The 18,530-nt window shown below is 38.7% G+C and overlaps 1 long non-coding RNA gene across 1 annotated transcript in view; it reads left to right on the top strand.

The window, feature by feature from the left end:
* LOC307149220 overlaps nt 1–18,183 on the top strand; it is an 83,179-nt gene extending 64,996 nt beyond the window's left edge. Inside the window, exon 3 of the long non-coding RNA XR_013819539.1 lies at nt 18,083–18,183. This is a non-coding gene — a long non-coding RNA (uncharacterized lncRNA). The remainder of the gene's footprint in view (nt 1–18,082) is intronic.
* Nucleotides 18,184–18,530: the final 347 nt, after the last annotated feature.

Genomic DNA, 18,530 nt, shown 5'->3' with positions numbered 1-18,530 from the left:
TGAATGTCATGCAAACTAGAAACTCTGCTTCTAACCACAGGTCGAGAGCTGTCGTTCCAACCACACAACTTTGCGATGCTGTTTGCGAATGTTCGTTGGAACGATGGTTTCGGGAAACACCGACTCGTTGAACTATGCTGATAACGACAGAACTTGCGACCATAGTTGGCTAACGATGCTTTTGGGAAACACACCCCTGGTCTGTGCCGTTAAAGGAATAGTTCACTTCAAATGAAAATTCTGTCATCATTTACTCACCCTCAAGTTGTTTCAAACCTGAGTAAATGATTTTTTAAGTGAACTTATACTTTAACAGGCCAGTGTTGCCCATCTAAAACCAGATAAGACCACCATGGAGTTTAGGTTGAATTTTTCCAGCAGGACAAAGGATTTGGATTATTAAAGAAGCAATAAGTGGTTTAGTCCTTTTAAAAAGAAAGGCACAAACATTAAAAGCGAGTCATTACCAGCAAAACAAAAGAAAAGAATAATGTCAGACAGGAGAAAACGAGTTCGGATCGTGTTTATTTCCCCTGGTAGCTGATGGGTCAGTTGCCAGTGGGCTTTCCTGGGAGCGGTCCAGCCTCGGCTCGTTTTGCATCTTTTAATATTGCATGCAGTTCATTTAGTGGATGGGCAGAAGCCCAGAGCCACTCCTCTCAGGGGCGTACTTCACCGCACAGGGGAGCCTGGGATTGATGGCTCTCCACTCCCTGCAAGCCGCACGAGGCTACGTCTCCCCCACCTCTCCCCCCTAAAATGCTGCAAACATCCTTTCCCTTGGCTGCTAACTCATCAATCACACTGTCACTTTAATTTATGTGCCACTTCTTGTTTCGGTATCATTTATTTCTGGGCAAGAATATTGCAAGCTACCACACAGTTCTGGAGGGAGAAGCTTCTGTTAGTAGATAGGAAGAAATGTTAACCCTTCACTCTTAAAAATAAAGGTTATTTATTGGCATTTACGTTTTCACGAAGAACATTTAACATTTCCGTTGCACAAAAGATTCTTTATAGTGGAAAAGGGTTATTTAGTTTATTAAAATGTTCTTCACACTAAGAAAAAAAAATGGTTCTCGTAAGAACTGTTCACTGAAAGCTTTTTGGGGAAACCCAAAATAGTTCTATGATCAATGCAAAAGGCAAAGAAAAAAAAATCCTTTTTGGAACCTTTATTTTTAATTGTTCTAGCTCCGTAATGGTGTTTGGTTGTATTGGCATGTATTCATTTTAGAGCCTATGTACAGAGTGCCAAGCTTATGTTGGGAGGGAAACTTTTTTTCTTTTTTTTCTTTTTTAGTTTAATAGAGGTCAAACAAAGATTTCAACACAAGCAGGCCTTGCAGTTAATACTTATTAATGTCAAGATGCATAGATATACAGACAACTTCACTGCCTTAACTGATAATTATAACAACCATTATTAATACTTGAACACCAATAATAAAAGAGCACCAAATCAGCATATTAGACACTGAAGACTGGCGTAAATTCAGCTTTGTTCACAGGAATAAATTACATTCTAAAACATTTTAAAATAGTAGACAGTTGTTTTAAATTGTGATAATATATTCAAATGTTTTAATGTGCTTTTGAGAGCATAAGAAATGTTGGTTACACTTCATTTTTAGGTGTCCATGTTACAGTGTAATTATACATTTACCATTTATTTTTACTGAGTAATAATAATTAACTACATGTACCTACTATAGGGTTAGGTTTAGGAATAGGGTTTGTTGCATGCAATTATGCATAACTTATAGCTATTACTACAGTAACTACATGTGTAACAAGGTCTGAAAACTTCTTTCAGAAACATTTTTTTAAAATCATCTTGCTAACAGAAATGCTGTATTCAGGCCTACTGTTATCTCAACTCAAAATGACTTTATTTTTTACTTTCAGCTTTGTTTTCATTTGTCAGATGCTAATTGAGGAGATTGGCCAGGGTTCATGCAGGGTCACTCTAATGTAAAGTCAGTGTGGGGTAACGTTTGCTTGCACTTCACTGATTTGAGGGCATTCCAATCCTCCCTGTGGGGTAACCTCAATCTCGTTCTACTCCCAGCAAAGTCATGACCCTGACTCGGACCCTGTTCCCTGAACTGCCTCAGTTACCTGACTAAGATTCCATAAACACACACAGATATGGCACCTCCTTCCCAGCTCCATGGGTGGCAGAGAGCTGAATTTACCCAGAGGCAAAACACAAAACCCTTACAACATAATAAAACGTGACAGCTGTTTTACCTCATTAAAGCTCACCTCAGAGTGAGCAGCGTAACATCGTTTTTCCGAAGCTAAAGCTGGTGTCACTAAATGACTTCTTTTCTCCAAAATGTGAACCCGTCTTCCAAGGTTCACATTATCATATCAGGAATACCCTTCCATTTGGCCGAGTTTGCAGTAAACACTGTTGCCTGATATCCGCACTCAGCTCCATTTACTGCCCTGACTGGTGAATACACACGAGAAAACTGAAGACAGCAGACACTGGAGGCTGTGAGACAGTATGAGTAACAAGGTAGTGTAATTTAAGGTGCTATCGAGATGTAAAACGTGGCTGCTGTAATCTGCAGAACGGTCGGAGCGTGGCCGCAGGGTGCTCTTTTAGTTTTCAGAGACACAGGAACAATCAGCCTCCATGCCAACAGAGCCTTGTCGTTAGCTTCTAATCTCCCGTGAGTTAAGCCAGATAGTGGACAAAGCTGATTTCTGCGCCCTGTTCTCTGGATCCATCTTCGGAGCACGATTCAATTATTTCCTTACTCAGCTGCTGGAATTAAGTTACAAGAGCCTGTAATGCAGTTCCAGAGACTGTTCCTGTCCAGAAAACACTGCCAATCACCATGTCAGAGCCTGAAAGTTTGTGTAGTACCTGCCCTGAGCAAAGGGTTCAAGAGCTGACATGAAGAATGAAAGGATTTTAGGGGCGGAAGAGTGACACCAAGTTTTTGGATACACGTTAAATGAGTGTTTTCTCTTTAAGCGGTATTGATTTTCATGTACGGTACATGGCGCCGCGAAAATGAGGTCTGTCCCGTGGTTTTGTGTTCCACACCAATCGAATGGAAACTTGAGAGGAGGTACGACCAGGCCGTCTGGCAGACGTTTGACTGAAATGTTTGAAAACTGAGTCGACGAATTTCATGGAAGGACGCAGAGCCCTAGCAAGGACACTGTCACTCTTTCATGGGGTTCACCACGTCTGCCTTTGCTTGATTGGGAAAGGTCTGCTGTTTGTGAAGACCATACATACAGAAATGTGTTTAAGCGGGGAACGTGGACCACGTCATGGTGGATTGGCAAAAAATCAGACTCGCATTGCCTTACGCACAGATTAGCATTGTGAAAGAACCACCAAGAGACTGTTTCCTGCAAACACCCGCACACAGCTGTACATTCAGCTGGATTATCCCCTTATCTGTTTAAAAATTTATCTGCACAGCTTTTTGCCTTGTAATTCTTTTGCAAGAATGTCATAATCTCTGATTGCACTACGTAGATCTTAGCAATAACAAGCTAGCTGAGAGTCCAAGGGCTTGTTTGGTCGTGACTCCCACCGTGCAGGGGGTTCCTGTACAGGGGCCTGGAACAGAGAGACTCTGAACTGACTATGACTCCGAGCCGGACCGGTCCACACTCACCTTCACACAGCCCTTTGTGAAATATAGTCTGTACATAGACAGTCACTCTGAATAATAGGCCTGGTTGCTGTAAATGTCAGCTCTTTAAATCACATCGGAGCTTGGCGGCCAGGCACAGAATGCTTCATCACTGCTTAAACTACAGACGGCCATTTATTATGTGTATGTTTATAAATCACTAAGGAGACCCCGCGTTCCTCCCACCCATAAAAGAGAAAAAGTGAACAGCGAGAGGGAGAGGAACAACATATAGGACGTGGTCTTTGGGGCTGAATGTCAAAGGAAATATGAACGGGCTGGCTGTGAGAAAGATAACAAGCACTGCATATTGGACATTGCTGGAGCACCACCTGGTAAAAGTTGATTAAGTGCCCGCCTCCCAGAGACAGCAGTGCGACGGAAGAATCCATTCTCCTCCTCCTAGACCCCGTTTTTTTCCTCTCTCTTCTTCTATTAAGGGCTCATATCAAGAGGAATCAAGTTTTCTTGTTCATTTGTGAAAGCATACCATAGTTTCATAAACATACTGTGGATATAAGATTTCAAAACTTCCTCCCCTCTGCAAAAACCAAGAGCATTTATTGAAGAAAACTGCTCATAACCGCCGACATATACACTCTATTCAGTGTTCATGGTGAGGTGATAAGGATGGAGTTGGATATATACTATTCCTATACACTAGCCGATCTAACGGTAAGAGTAAAATGTGTGTAAATCTACCCAACTTTGTTCTATTTCTGGCTGTGCAGCACCTAAATGAGCAGCTGAAAGATATTTTTAACAATATCTCCAATCATTTCTGTTCATTTTGACAGTTGTGCAAAACATTTCAAATCTATCACTATGTAACAACTTTGCAAAAAGACTTCAAATATTTATAAGGACATGGACAATTCCATCATGATGAATAGGTCCTCACAAAGACTCATTTACATTATTTTTTATAATATTGTATAAAACAGTTAGGCCAGATTTTTATTCTAGCATTGCATGCAATTCTGAAGATACTGTACATATCAGATGGGCTTACTGCAATTCAATACATACATGCACATACAGTGTCATGGTTTTACTTCTGTTCTCTTGTAAAATATGTCACATTCCTTTTTCTCTATTTTATTGTTGCTTCTTTTATATTTTATCTGCAGGGAGAATGTGACCGTCTGTCTGTCTTTCTCTGGCACTCATTTCCAATCCTTTTATGTTTTCTCTGCCTTTTCATTCCCTTCTTTCAATGATACTGTACACTACCCGTGATCTGAGAAGTTATTACAGTAGCTTATAGGTAGATCCGGATATAATCTGTTTTTTTTTTTTCACTTATTTAGGGGTAACTACTTGAATTCAACAAAGCATTAAAATTGACCATTCAGTTTCTGAATACACACATCTGATCTTACTGGGCACAGTTTATCAGTGCATTTTATTACAAAGGAAAACAGTATTTGTCTTGGTTATCTTTCAATATGTAACAACTTGCTTTGCCTCTAAAACAACTTTCCTGTTTGGCTGGCGGTTGTATGGGTTATTGGTTACTGTTAATTAATAGCCAAATAGCTACAGGTATTTAGAAATTGTTGTAGGTTAGGTAACGCACCCTTTCTAGCATTTTGATAATGTTAGTTCTGTCATGACAACTCTCAGAGTGTTTGGCTTGGTAATGGGTGTGACAATTTTGATATGTTTGGTCTTGGTGGAATAGATCTGCTACGATGCTGCTTCTGCAGAGCAAGTACGGGACTTGCCACTGTCAATACAAACATGACACACTACTGTGAGCAAGTAAGACATGCTGCTGCTGTACAATATAGCGTACATGAATTACCTGTAGCAAATCATACAGGTGGAGCTGGGGAAGGTGGAGAGTTTCTGAAAGTGTCCTGCACTGCTAAGGCAAATGCTAACCAAGTATTTGAAGGTTGAGCACGCAAGCCAATTGAGCTAGTGATACAGCAGGAACCAATCAGCCCTATAGAGAATGATGTGATTGCAAGTGTTTAAGTTAAGGACCTATTAGCCTAAGCAATCTAGAGATACAATATGTATAAAATATGTTTTATTTGACGTCTTTCGTTTCTGAATTCACCAAATGTGTCGACATTTGTTGTTGTTTTGAAATAGGTGTCCCAAACACTTAGGACAAACAGACAGTCCCACCCCAGAATCACGTCATTGGTTGAGCCAATGTCAGTCCACTCAAACAAACAGCAAGTGCCACAAAGCCACAGTGTTTACAGTCTTTGGGGAAGTCACCCTACGAATGGCTTAGTTAAACCCTTCCCAGTACATTAAACTACAGAAGTATTTTTAGATGAAAAGCTTTAAGAATCAATGCGTGTGTTTGTAAAAGGATGGCAGCTGCAGACCCACTGTGACTTCATAGCATAACCACAAATTAACATATCCGTCTCCACAATGCCACAAATATCTTAAAGTGCCTATGGTTTCTTTTTTAATAGTTATAGTTTCCTGTTGCAAAGATTCTCCCTTTCTCCATCTCTTTTTTCCATCTTTCGGATAGAAAGTGCACAATTACACCAAACCAAACTTCCTCCATGTCCCATCAAGTCATTCCCATTTATTCTCTGCACGAACCATGTTCTTTGTGCCCTTGGACCAGAGGAAAATAGCTGTCTATTCAGGGGCAGGAAAGATGAAGTACACAAGTGAACACTGTGGCCACCATGTCATGTTTGTAAATGATCCTCTCCGGTCCACAAGGAAAAAATGCTGAGCGGCGCAGAATGAGATCTGGAGCGGTGATATACAGTCCTCCAAGGCTGAGAATTAATACACAGTTTAGTTCTGCAAGCTGAGAGAGTCTGTAATTAATAAAGGGGAAGAAATGTGCCAAGAAATGAGTTTATAATTAATCTCAATGTTAATACATCAGGGCTCAACACTTAGCCTGTTTTTTGTCATTTTTATCTCCCCTTTTCTCTACGGGTGGTTCTGTGAATCTGCAGGCAGCTGGGAAGCCCACCCTAATCCGTGACTTCCACCCCCGAGAGCTCCTGGGTGAGGCTTAATTGAGACGTATCTGTATTGACTGATGCAATCTACAAGTCGCTCATTGAATATGAAAAATTGAGTTTGGAAGGAGGAGGAAAAATCAATCATATGGATCAACATGTACGGGTTCCGCCCGCATCTCCATCCCCTCCCACGGCCTTTATTGGATATCTGCATGAATAATGGACTCCTCACAGACGGCAATTACCACAGCTGCTTCTTTATTAAAGGAGGAAGGATGGCTGCAATATCTACCCGCTTGGATAGCCGCTGACCAATCAGACGCATGCTGAGGTCACCATAGTCACCACGGTCAGTGTCCTCAATGTGGCTGCAACATTCCCGTTATCCTCTTTTCTGCTCTTGAGATACACTTTGCTCCGTGTGATGGTTCTTTTAAAGAGGTTTTAACATAAAGGATACAAATCCCCTTGATCTTTTGTCAGTGTAAATTTTACAACTCAAAACTTGCTGTCCAGGGAGAAAGAAACACATTTATTGAAACTAAGCAGAAAAAAAATTGCTCATTCAAAACTTCAGAAATGTTCTGACGTCGGAGAGACATAAGAACATGGCCTTTCTGAAGGATCCCAGTGTTACGAACAAACAGCTGAAACTTATTTTTTTATAAGATTCCTGATCATTTCAGTCCGATCTGACAGTATTTGCAGCACATTTTAAATTCTGTCATGAGCCTGTCACAATGTACAGTAATGCCCCATAGAAGACGGAAGAAAAAATATCTTGAGATCTCTTGACTAAGAGCAGAACCGTGGTTTAAAAAGTTTCTCAAATTGAGTTCCAGTTGAGCCAGGAGTCCTTTATGAGTAGGTTTAGCATATTCTCCCTCTATTGGCACCCTACAGGTGCTCATGTTTTCCTCACAATGGAGGAGTTGTACACAGTAATTTACCTGTACAGTTTATGTGTTAGAATGGCCATCCATCCATGGTATTTCCCTACCTTTGAGACAAGATTGACCTGTGAACCTTGACAAGCAGATTTTTTATTTATTTTTTATTTTTTGTATACAGTAAATGGGGATATAATGCATTTATGTATGTATGAGAGCATAATGAATTTTCAGCAACATTACTTTTATTATGTCATAATTTGGCAGCAGGTATATTAGGCTGCTGTCACTTTAAGACCTGATGCACAGACCCATTATACGGTTACACATGCACTTTCTTTCTCAACTGTTTACATAACTGACTGTGTTTATGTGAATGCTCACCAAGAACGGTATTTTGACATTATTTTGTGTGTATTTGACTATTTAAGCGCAATAAGAAGCAAAAAATAACTTGATTTAGTACTGAAAGGCAGCTTTATGTGCGCACACTTTAGGTGTGAGTACAAAATCTGTGGGAATTAGTAAAATTATGTGCAATACGTGCAATCCCATGGCAAAATTCAAGCCCTGCAACACCAACTATATTCACCCGGAACAAATAAAACAAGTGAGTGAGGGGAGGCGGGTTTGTGTGTAAACTTGCTCTCTGAGAGATGATAGAGAGAGAAAGCACAGCTGGTGTTGTGTATATATTCTGCGAAAAATAAATATTGGAAGCGTTTTAGTTATTTCAGTATCAATACTTACCGAAAAATCTATATTGTTGACAACACTACATAGAACTTACTTTATTTTTCAGATGCCTTTTTAAAAGTCTACAATTGAAAAATGTATATATTATATATAAAATGAATCCAGCCAAAGTGGCTAGTACTAAATGTTTTGAAATACACCCACATTTGGCAGTTGTTAATGTCAAGCCCTGAACATGATATAAATGTTTTTATATTTTAATTTTATTTTTATGTAATTTTAAAGTTAAAATGCTGAAATAAAATCAGCAGAAATAAATAATCCAGAAATAAAAAATTAGGAGAAACATTGATAAAAAGTTGACACTTAAATATATCACAACTGTCATAAATATATGAGATAGGCAGGATCTAATCGCAGGCAGTTTGTTTAACTTTAAACTCAGAAACCAAGACACAAAGAAAGCAAATGGGAACAGAACAACAGAACTAACATGTGATGAGAACGGACCAAGAATTGAAAGAAATGCAGAGCTTGAATACACAGGGCAAACCAATCAATGAAATAGAGAACAAGTGCAAAACTTATTCAAACAATGAACATCCATGGAAACAAACTGAAACACAGGAAACTGAACTGAAACGCATATCAAACCCAGCCAAAAACAGAAACTGACACAGATGAACAATGGTTATAAAGCTCCATGACTATTTTGGTACAAGAACCTGGACTTTGAGGAAAATAAATAATTACGTAAATTATATAGCTACTTTAAACGCAGTGCTCTAGACAGCAAGCTAGCCAAAATGATTGAATTGTCTGGCTGGATTTGTCCTTGAGACTGAACCCTGTGTCTTTTCTCTTCACTCTGTCCTCATGGCTAAACTCTAAAGAAAATATCTGCAGTATTTCAGCTTTGCTGAGAATCAGTCATCGGCCCCCAATGATCAATGGGAAAGAAAACAAATCTTGTCCAGAGGAATTTGGCTGTCCGACACCATGGCCTTTAGCGAGTTGCTCGGCTAATCATAAATGACATAACGCTGCAGAGGAATAAGTGTGAAGTAACTAGGCTCTGACAAGCTAACGGATGGGTCGCTGGAGTCTGCTTGCATGACCTTGCCCATTTGAACCCTGCACTTCCTGTGTGCACCCCTCTATTACTAATGGCCCAACTATTCCCATTTTATTTGTGTACACAAAAAGTATAGATAAGTGTGACATACTTGACTGCTGAATCACCGCCACACATTATAGGCCGCCGGCCCGCCGGCTATGTTTTCTCTTCTGGTGCCACCACACACAAAGTGCTCCGTTTCAGTGTCACGGACAGGCACAGAAAGCACATTGTCCCCCAGTGCTTGGGAAACGTCTGCGTTGGGACATTAATAGCGACAAGTGTAATTTCCCCTCTCTGACTTCCTTCCAGTTGAGCCTTTGGGAAAGCCAGAGGATGTTACTGGCTGGGAATGGAGGTTTATCTCAAAGGGACAGAGGTTAATTTACTAGTACAATGGGAAGTCATAATCTCTAACTGATGTGCTTAGGCTAACATCACTATTACCATTCCTCAACCTTATTATTATTATTATATCAAATCATATGTGTAATTGAGGAAAGGTGTGTGATTACTTGTCTAAGCTATCAGACAAAGCGATCATAAATAGAGTAGATGGCCTAATAAGGACTATGCTTTCTTCAAATTTAGATTTCATGGAATATGTTTTCAATTAAATCAGTCTCACTGAATTAGTTTACACCAACAAAAGTAATTTTTGAAAAGTCAGACCATATATAAAAAAAGCACTTTAGCTTACATTTAAAAAGAGTACTTATTACAGAAATACTACACTTTAAACTAATATAGTGTGAACTTAACTGAAGATGTGAAGATGAAGATGTAATGTAGGACTTTCATAATTACTTCTATTGTCTTTGAAAAATGGTTATATGATAAACTAAAATCTCACAGATAAATCTTCAGTGTTTGCTAAGCATTATGTTGCATTTGTGTGTTGATAACAACTTTACATTATCCCGTCAATTGCTTTTACCTGTGGATAGTTCTACTTACATAAGTGAAGCCTGGCATACAACCTCATGGCTTGACCATTGTATTATTACTATTAACATAGAGTTAATCATCAAAAGTTGTTTGGTAAATTAAGACAAAGGGGTGTGCCTAATAGCATACTAAGAATTTTGCGCTAATTAGACAATAAAATGGGATAATAGTGTCTCAGCCTTTTGGGGGTGGTAATGGTGTTTATATGAATGAATTGTCCGAACAATAGGTTGTTTGCATATGACGTCACGTTACTGTGTTGCCATGGCGCGAAATGCAGATGGAGGGCAGGAAGTGATTTGCTACATTTAGGAAGCACTATAACAAACTCAAAATGCCTATGTTTTGCGTCGTTTATGGTTGCTCAAATCGATCAAACCGAGAAACCATGAGGAGTTTTTATCGTGTACCAAAAGTTGTTGTTCATAAGGGGGAAAAATGCAAGAAATTGACCTAAAAAAATGCCAGAAAAATGGCTTGCAAACCTAGGTCTGCGGTCGGGAGGAGCTGAATCAGAAAATGCCCGTGTGTGCAGTGATCACTTCGTCAAAGGTGAGTTAATACAACTTATGTGGCTATGTTTGTGTAACGTACCAGTTTCCGAACTTTGTAAAGTCAAAGTAATTGTTTCTTCTTTTCTTTGAGTTTGTAAGTTACCCCCTATAACTGAAGACAAACGCTAACGTTAGCAAAGCTACCTACAAAGTGTTTTGAGGGTGCTGCCTGCCTTCAGTGGTTTAGTGGTGTTTCGGCGGACCTTTGAGAGTGGTTAACCTAATAACCACGTAAAGTAAACAGCCGTAAAAGTAACGTCGAGAAGCGCCGCAGCGTTGAATGGTTGTTAGGGTTAACGTTACGGATTAATCCACAGGACAAAAAAGAAAGAAAGACAGCCTCAATGACAGGCAAATCTTTCAATTCAGTTGAAAAATCACTCCTCTTCATAACGCAAGGATCACATCCAACATGTTTTGATTTTTTGTCTTTATCTTTCTCTTGTAATAGCGTCTAAAGTAGTAAAGTACAGACTTTCCTCCATCTCGTCCATTCCGCTCTTCACTTCCTGCCCTCCATTTGAATGTCGCGCGTCATCACAATCACGTGACTGCAAACCACCTATTAAGTGATTGTAAGACTGGATGCGTGTTGGGTAATATTTTAATCAATCATCTTATGTATGCTGCGACGATCTGGTCATTTTTTCTCCAAGTAGTGCTGGCTTTCAACAGCTGCTAAATGTATGCTCTGATTATGGGATTAAATATAATGTTGTGCAATATAATGCAAAGAAGAGAGTGTTGCCATGATATGTAGAACAAAAGGACCTTAATTGTCCTGATTTTTATTTGTCAGGGCAAATACTAAATGTATGCACTAAAACAAAATATTTGGGACATATGAACGAACACATGATGAAATGTATGATGTATAGGCAGCGCCGAATGTTATACGCCAAGCTAATATGTTGGAAATGAAAATGTTTTATATGTGTTCGGATCAGGTTAAGATAAACCTTTTTAGAGCATACTGTACTTCATTTTATACTGCTCCTTTGTGGGTTCATTTTAAAGAAGTAAGCATATGTAAGCTTAAGGTTGCCTACAATGATTGTATGAGGATTATATTACAAAAACCGAGGTGGAGCAGTGCAAGTAATCTTTTTGTATGTCAATAGTAAAAACCTTTATGGCTTTACTGAGAAATTTGATGTATAAATGTATTTGTCGGCTGGATAATTCACAGAATGCTGTTGTCAAACCCTAAGCTAAGTGTGGTGCGATACCAGTCATCTATGAGAAAGTATTGACATAATTGTCTATTTTGTACTGTATGTAATTTTGTGTAGGTTGATGTTTGTTTTCTCTCTAATGGACCGAAAATGAATTTTATTCAATTCAAAGTTGAATTGAATTGAATAAAATATACTTTAATGTCATTTCTATGGAAACTTGTTTGCCATGTATTTAAATATATATGTAATTACACATTAACACATTTGTAATTCAGTTATATTAACTTTAAATGTAAATTTAAATGTACTTCTTTAAACAACAAAAGATTATTAAAACATAATGGTACAAATAAAAAAAAAATAAAAAAAAGCACTTTCTTGTAGTGTACTTATTGTCATGAAAGCGTAGAAATATACTTTTAAGATTTGAAGTACACTGCAAGTGCAAATTCAGTACGATTGCGTGCACTTCTTTTCCGAGAACAATCTTCATCCTCAAGCTCACAACAGGACATTTTCACTTATTACAGTGTTTACAACTGGTATGCATATTTAATACTTTCAGTTCTACCTCAAGTCCCCTTTGAAGTGTACTTTAGTGAGGAAGATTTTGTTACATCAGCTTCTGGTTTCCACAGTGAAACTCATTGTTTTGTATAGAAAATGACTAAATTGCATGTTTTGAGGTTCAGGGGTAATACAATAGGAGGACTGACAGCATGCTAATACATGACATTGAGATTATGTGCTGTACTAAAGAACTGCTGAAGGTTTCTATAGCCACTAGAATATACACTCTCCTGTGATGCTATAAGAAAGCTTATAAAATGATAAACACATGCATAATATATTAATGTGTGGTGTATTTAATTTGATATGTTGCTAGGCGGCTATAAACAGCCTTCAGAAGTAATCCATGTTTTGCATTGATTTTATCAAGCTTATGCGGATTTTAAGCTTTTACATTTGACCCCTCATCAGATTATCACGTTAGGATCATGCACATCAGTGTTTATAGCAGACTGCTTAGGTCACAGTTTGCATTTCACTCTTGTACCTTTTATGAAAGTATAGCTAATGTGTGCATGTTCAGGGCAGGAAGTGCGGTTCATTTTCAGTGCAGTACTAGCACATTCTGTCTATCTTTTGTTGGTCAGGTTTGTCTCAGTCCATCTGTCTCTCTCTCACTCTCTCTCAGGCCTACAGCGCACACACGCACACACACACACACACACACACTTTACGTGCCCTTGCAGTGCTGGTGATCATTACCTTCAGCTTGCTCCCTTGTTAATTACCAAAGCCAGTCTGACCTTGGCCACTGTTTAATTAGTTTTTCAAGAGGTGACAATTATTAAGGATTCCAATTACATCTGCCCATGCGCTGTATGCGAGAGGTTACTAAAGACAATCTATCTGTAATGGAAGACATTCTCATTTTATTGCTCGAGACAATTGTACAAGTTATTTAATCAAGAATAGGTTTATGAGGTAAATAAGATGTCAAATCAATCAGGCACAAGTTGACACACAACAGCTTTTGTCACCTCTCAATAACTTTTTTACAACAAAATGAAACATCACTGAACTTAAGATGGACTGTGATGCTATTTTCTTCTGGAAACAAACCTTGTTGCATTTTCCTGTTATTTTTGTAAAGCTGCTTTGAAACAATCTGTATTGAAAAAAGTGCTATAAATAAATGTGAATTGACTTGACTTGACTTATATAGCTGCATAATCTCTTCTCACACATTCTTACTTTAGATCTTTCTAATGTGACATCAAATCAGTTTCTCTTCTACAACTATGAATTAGATGAAGAGCAAATAGAGACTTTTGCTTAGCTCTTCTGGTTCTCAGAATTATTTATTTATTTATTTATTTTTCTTAGAAAAATTCTTCAGAAGATATTTCAGAAACATATCAAACTGTTGTCAGATCTACCAAAACTGAAAACAAAAGGCAGAGGTTTCAATATGGCCTCAAACATTTCTCATCAGATTTTCTCCAAACCTAATATATTTTTTTTTTAGTTAATGGTCACCTTTTTTACAGGGTAAACGTCTGTAAAAACCTTCAGAAAATAGATATGAATAAAACAGGAAAGTTCTGAAGTGGTGATTTCTGACTAATGGAAAGAACACATTTTTTGAGAAAATGCCTTTAAAGATATGTATGGTAATTGAACTTCAAAATTTAGTCAAAATTTTGTCAAAAGTAGATAAATGCCCGGTTTCACAGACAGGGCTTTGATTTAGCCAGGGTTAGACATTAGTTAAATTAGGGCATTTAAGTTGCTTTAATAAACATGCCTTAGCAAAAAAAAAAAAAAAAAAAAAAAATTACTGGTGTGATTCTTGAGACAAAACAATGGTAGTCACATTTTTTTTAAAGATGTATCAGTGCAAATCGCTTTCAGTTAAAACAGATCAAACATACATTTTAGACTTGAGCCTTGTCTGTGAAATAGTGGCATAGTGTAGAAAAAAAAAACTTAAATGTGTATTTTGGGCAACACAGGCTCATTGGAAAAACGTTCATGTGGCAAGGTTCATCCTTGCACAATTATGTTATGACCTCAAAACACTTTTTACCATAGTACATGATTTGTAAACGAATATATTTTGGAGTTTGCATACCCTAACCAGCTCTATATATTTAGTGTTACTGACTTATTAAACTTGCTCAGTTGGTACAGAATTGTACTTGTGATGCGAAGAGTTCGGGTACGAATCCAGTGTAAAACGAGTCATGATAAAAGATCTCAAAGTTCAAGACAAGCTTAAATGCCATGATTATGATTACGTTTTTATGACGCATTTGCTTTTGTTAACACTATCGGGTAGGTTTAGGTCAGGGCATTGTGTAGGTGTAGCCTACATTATTTTAAAACGTAATGCAGCATTAATCTTTTAGCGCTACTCACTGGACATTTCAATTCAGAACTGCGGTGATCCGTACGACGTAATAAAACTTTGCCATATTCACGTTCATCTGTTCCGGAAAAAACTAAACACTTTTTTAGCGCCACTCACTGGACATTCACTTTGAAAGTGTAGCGAAACGTGCACTAGGCAACATATTTTGCGCTTTGCAAAAATGTTGCCACAGGTACGTTTTTCGAATGAGCCGTTTTATTTCCACACTAGTCTGAAAGAAGACGTGTTATGGATGCAAAATAGCCCAAAATCTCAAAATTGATCAGTGCATGAAAAGAAAAGAAAAAGAGAAAGACAAAGAAAAAAAATTGCCTTGCCTTAACTGAAAAATAACTGAGAGCTCAATTAAGTCTCCTGAGCAATGAAAGAACAACCTTTGTGTAAAGACAATTTCCTCTGGGTTTTCCAGAACGGATCCTTTTTTAAATTGTTGAAATCAAAGGAGATTATTATCTACCACGTTCCTTTACAAGATATGCCCCAGACGCACACAGACAAGCTCAGTGGGATTATTTCATTAAGGCGTGTCAGAACCTGAATTTTAAATCAGTACCTCCACCTCTTGTCTGTCTTAAGGCTAACCCTTTCTCTCTCCATTATCCCCCAGTTAAATCCACAGAGTTAAAGGTCAGGCCAGGCACAGGGGAGTCGCTTCATGGCAGTGTTAAAGCGCCGCCTTTATGCAAGCCAAGCTCAATGAGGAGCCCCGGGCCCCTGTGCCGCCAAGTGGGCAACTGCCAGAGAAGGAGGTCACATACATATTCATCAAATCGGACATGCACATGTAAACTGCTTTTAATAGGCTTTGACAGCAGAAGTTGTGCTTGCCAAACGTGCGCGCATCAAAGTTAGATCACACGGTGGGTGACCCACTGATAGGGCGGCCCATCTTAACTCATGCCCAGACCCACTTCCTCGAGCATTATTGGAGTCTTTTAACTTTTAGCAGCTTAAGGTCAAAATGTAGTCAGCGTAATGCTAAATATTGACTCTGCAGAGAACACATTCCCACAGTGCATTGCAACTAGGTCAAAGAAATAATCAATTCAAGATGGTAGACTAGGGAAGTGTTGATTATACAGTACAGTAAATACAATTATTTTGATACCAAAATGTATTGCTAAATTGTAGGCTATTACTTATTGGAGTTTGTGGTGTTAGCTTAGCAACATGCTAATAGTAAACTCTATTAAAAATCATTTGTGTGATGCACAGAGATGCTGCCTATGTAGAGTGTTCCAAATCAGTCGCTTATGAGGTACCAGTTACACTCTAAAAAATAAAGGTTTCAATTAGGGGGGTTTCACAGCGATGCCTTAGAAAAAGCATTTTGGGTTCTCCAAAGAACCTTTCAGTAAACTCTTTCCCCGCCATTGATGGAAATTTCTGGCTTTCTGTGTTTTCACTGTTATATGGTAGGGGGCGCTATTACACATCTTCTGAAAGAGTATTGAATCTCCTGATCAAAACACAGGCGAAGAAGAAGCAGAAAAAAGCGATAGCACATGTTATATGCATATGTAAAATTATGTGATCATCAACAATACTGTAAATGGCATAGAAATCAAAACTGCCTTACCGAATGAAATGTCGACCCAGGACGAGGTATAGGATTGTACAAACTTTGGGGGTGTTGATGGACTCAATCTACTCCATCTATGTTTTGATCATCGTTCTGAACCCAATCTGAATGTAGTCTTTGACAAAAATGCATTTTTCTCAACTTTTTGCTCAATATGTTGCTTTTTTATGAAAGTTACCCACATTCAAGTGTTGATAACAAAAAAAAGAATGCATTAAGATAGAATAATAATAACAATAAAAAGTAGAGGCTCTGTTCTTATATATATATATTGCATGTTCAGATATTCATACAACCAAATATTCTGGGGGCCATGAAACATTTGTGAAAATTATCAAAAATGCTGGCTGTGGCTGGTGACTTAAAAAAAAACGCTGGAGGAGAAAGAGTTAACAGTTCTTTAGTAAAAAATTTTTTTTTTTTTTTCATGTGAAGAACATTTGAATAATCGAAAGAACACTTTCCCACTATAAAGAACCTTTTGTGCAGTGGAAAGATTCCATGGATGTTATAGGTTCTTCATGGTTCCATCAATGCCAAAAAAAACTGTGTTTTTAAGAGTGTGGCTGCCTATGTAGTCGGTGTACAAAAAAACAGCTTGCTGTTTTAGGCTTTGGAACAGAGCCAATGTAATTCTTAATTTAGTTGTCTACCTGCTATTACTTTGCGGTGCATTGTGCATGTCGAGGCATTCTCAGTCTGATGTTTTCGCCAGTTAATCTGAATGAAGCATCAAATCGGAGAGCCTTCAAACATCCCCCAAATAACACTAGAATTATTGTAAAAGCTCTCTGGTAATTGGATCAGATGAGGCAGATAATCAAGACTGAAGTTTTTTTGTTTGTTTTCCCTTTTCGGCCAAGCCGTGCAGTTGTGTTACAGCCTCCTGTTCGGCATTTCAAAGACGAGGGAAGAAAAAGCCTTTGACGTGACACTCAAAACCCAGTGAGCTGCCAGCACTGACAATGCTAGCGTGCTCGCTGTCTCGCCATCATAAAGCAGTTTGTTGATGGGTTACCTGCCCTAGTCTGTCTGGTGCGGGACCGGTAATACAATCTGTCTCATTCAAACAAGAGGAGACTGCCCGCAGGCATCGTACCATGCCCTTAATCACGACAAAAGCTAAGATGGGACTTAGATAGCACATCAGCCTTCCCTCAGATTGCTAATTATGATATCATTTTTCAGCCACGGAGGCTGGAATGGGCAGTTCTCTGGTGGAAGAAGATATTCCGTGCTCCGAGGGAGTCTAGGAGAACAAGTTTACGGTCTCCAGCCGTGTCGTGTGCTGCAAATTATCCTTTCAGCGTAACCTGCATTTGCCACTCGCAGTCGGCAATAGTCCTCAATCTCCGTAAGAAGCACTCGAGCCCAGGCGTATTTTAGCTGGCTTCACATGCGGCGCGAGGCTCAAAAAACTCCCTGGAAGTGAGTCAGCCTCTGTAACACAAGCACTGAATCGGCCTTTGACAATGTAACCAATGTTGTTCTAAGAGGGCCCCCCTGAAAAAATGATTTAATCATTTTTCTCTTTCTCACTTATTTTCCCAGCATGGGAGCTGAGCAGCATTCCAAAACAGTGAGGGAAAGACATTACAGCAGCCATTTCCTGAGAGGAGGGGAGGAAAGCTCTTACAAGGCACTTCTTAATAGGATCGCCGAGCGCTGAGGCCTTAAGCAGACTACTCGTCTCCAAACATCTTCAGGGATAAAATACAACCTTGGGTTTAGACCGTGTAAAATATATTTTCCACAGAATGCGTGGGAAGTGTGCGATGTTTCAATGTTAACAGCGCAGGTTTATAAATGCAGTGACTTTTTGACCGAATAATAGATTTGTTTGAGAAACCTGTATGGAAACAATCATTATTTTTGCCATTCCGTTTGCCATTATAGTGCATAAATTGTTCTCATGTACTAAAAAAAAAAAAAAAAAAGGGATAGTTTACCCATTCATGAAAATTATGTTTACTCACCCTCATATCAACCCAAATCTGTC

This window comes from Squalius cephalus, assembly GCF_949319135.1.
Source record: "Squalius cephalus genome assembly, chromosome: 21".
NCBI lineage: Eukaryota > Metazoa > Chordata > Actinopteri > Cypriniformes > Leuciscidae > Squalius > Squalius cephalus.
The sequence above is the reverse complement of the archived record's forward strand: the minus strand, read 5'-3'. Positions and strand labels throughout refer to the sequence as shown.